Below are 2,327 nucleotides of genomic sequence, written 5' to 3' on the forward strand. Positions count from 1 at the left end.
TTTCCACAACACCTTCAAGGTTGTCAAATGCCCTGCCACCTGCAAAATAACGAAAATGAATGTATCACAAAATACAGTATCACATATCATATATTTTTCACATGTAATAAGAAGTTACAAACTTTATGTTTATTTACTTTTTGAAGCAGAAGTATAGCATAGTACTGATACCTTCAGCTGTAAAGTAGTCGAGACCCTGCAGGGATGTTCTTACAGACGCGCTGCAGGCAGCCAACACGCGCTGGAGTGTTCTCGTCACTCTGGCATCAGCGAAAGGTTAAAATCAGCTGACGGTTCCAGACTTTTCTGGTCTGTCCTCAAACAAGCCACTGGGAAGGGGAAGACAGGGATTCCATCCCTCTCCGTCAACGGCACTGCAGTTGGAAAGGACAAAGATAAAGCCGAAGTATTTAACACCACCTTTGTTAACGTTACCAAAGCCACACATCCTGACCGCATACGAAGGCTCCCCATGTTCACCGACAATGAACTAAGTTCAATACAGGTATCAGTGGAGGAAGTCTTTAGTGTCCTAAATGGGCTGCACCCCAACAAGGCCCCTGGTCCGGATAGCATATCGAACCGGCTCCTTAAGGAAGCGGCACCTGTCATCTGCACATCCCTATGCGAGCTCTTTAACCATTCTCTTGCCACGGGCCAGTTCCCAGCCGAATGGAAATTATGTAACGTATCTCCAATCTACAAAAAGGGTGACCGTACAGATCCGTCCAACTATAGGCCAATCGCCTTACTTCCAACTGTTGCCAAGGTACTAGAGCGACTTGTGCACAATCACCTTTACACCCACTTAATGAACAATAACCTGATGAATGTTAATCAGTCAGGATTCAAGAAAGGTGATGGGACAGTCCTACAGCTGCTGCGTCTTGTCGACAATTGGGCCAAATCCATCAATGATCCCAACACATCATGCACAGCGGCAGTCTTTTTAGACGTCCGACGTGCGTTCGACACGGTTTGGCATGCAGGCCTAGTCTACAAACTCTCACGTTATGGAGTGACAGGCTCCCTAAACCTGTGGTTTGAAAACTACCTATCCGACCGCAAGCAAAGAGTTGTGATCAATGGTGTAGCATCATCTTGGGGCCTTACACAAGCCGGAGTGCCTCAAGGGAGTATACTGGGCCCACTTTTATTTTTGATTTATATCAATGACATTCAAGACCTCCCATGTACTTCCAACATCAACTGCTTCGCCGATGACACATCACTCTCCAAGTCGGGACCTACTCCCCAGGAGGTAGCCAGTACAGTTAACACCGACCTGCAGATTGTGTCAACTTGGTTCAACGACTGGAGTCTCCAGCTACACCCCGACAAATGCAAAGTTATTTGCATTAAGTCACCACAGAGCAGAGTGCAGCTCCCCCCTATCTACATCTCGGGGCAGATCGTTGAACAGGTACCCACCTACACACACCTGGGTCTTACTGTGCACCAGTCCCTACGCTGGACAGGACACGCCCAACTTACCTCCAACAAGGCCAGGAGGACAATGGGACTCCTGTGGAAGCTACGTGGTAAACTCTCCCAAGAAGCCCTGGAACTAGCCTATTTCACGCTTATTCGTCCTAAGCTGGAATATGCTTCCATCCTACTTACCAACATCACTGCTGCGGCATCCAAGATCCTGGAGCGAGTGCAATACCACGCTGGGCGTCTCGTTTCGGGTGCTGCTGCGCGCACACCCTACTCAGAGATCCTCCACAAGCTCAGGTGGGATAGTCTGGCGACCAGGAGGGACTACCATCGGCTAGTTACCATGTACAAACTTGTTAACGGCCCCGTCCCAGCCCACCTCGAGCCACTAACCCCGACTACCCGAGTCGCAAACAGCCAATCCCAGCGACGGCTGCGGAACGCTCATCACCTTCACATCCCCCGGTGCAGATAGTTTCCTCTTGTACACCTCCCGACTGTGGAACCGCTTACCCAGCGAGGTCACAGGGTCGGCCACCATCTCCATATTCAAGGCCAAATGCAAACACCACCTCTTATCCTGATTATCTAAACACCAATTGTAAATAAAAATCCTCCAACCGTTCCATTTCAACTTTGATCATTTTATCGATTTGCATTGTACTTATATTGTATTGCTTAATTATGCATTGATTGAATTTGTATGTACTTTGTATGTTTATTGCTATTGTAAATATTGAATTGAATTTGTATGTACTAAGTGATATTGTATTTAAGTTATACTGTACTTTGTTTTTATGCATTTATGTGTCAGTGGTAGCCGCTACCAGCCTTGTTGCTGCCTGGCTGCCACTTGTTATGCACTGTTGCATTTAAATAAACAAACA

Source organism: Branchiostoma belcheri, unplaced genomic scaffold, assembly GCF_001625305.1.
Source record: "Branchiostoma belcheri isolate BF01 breed outbred unplaced genomic scaffold, Haploidv18h27 scaffold737, whole genome shotgun sequence".
NCBI lineage: Eukaryota > Metazoa > Chordata > Leptocardii > Amphioxiformes > Branchiostomatidae > Branchiostoma > Branchiostoma belcheri.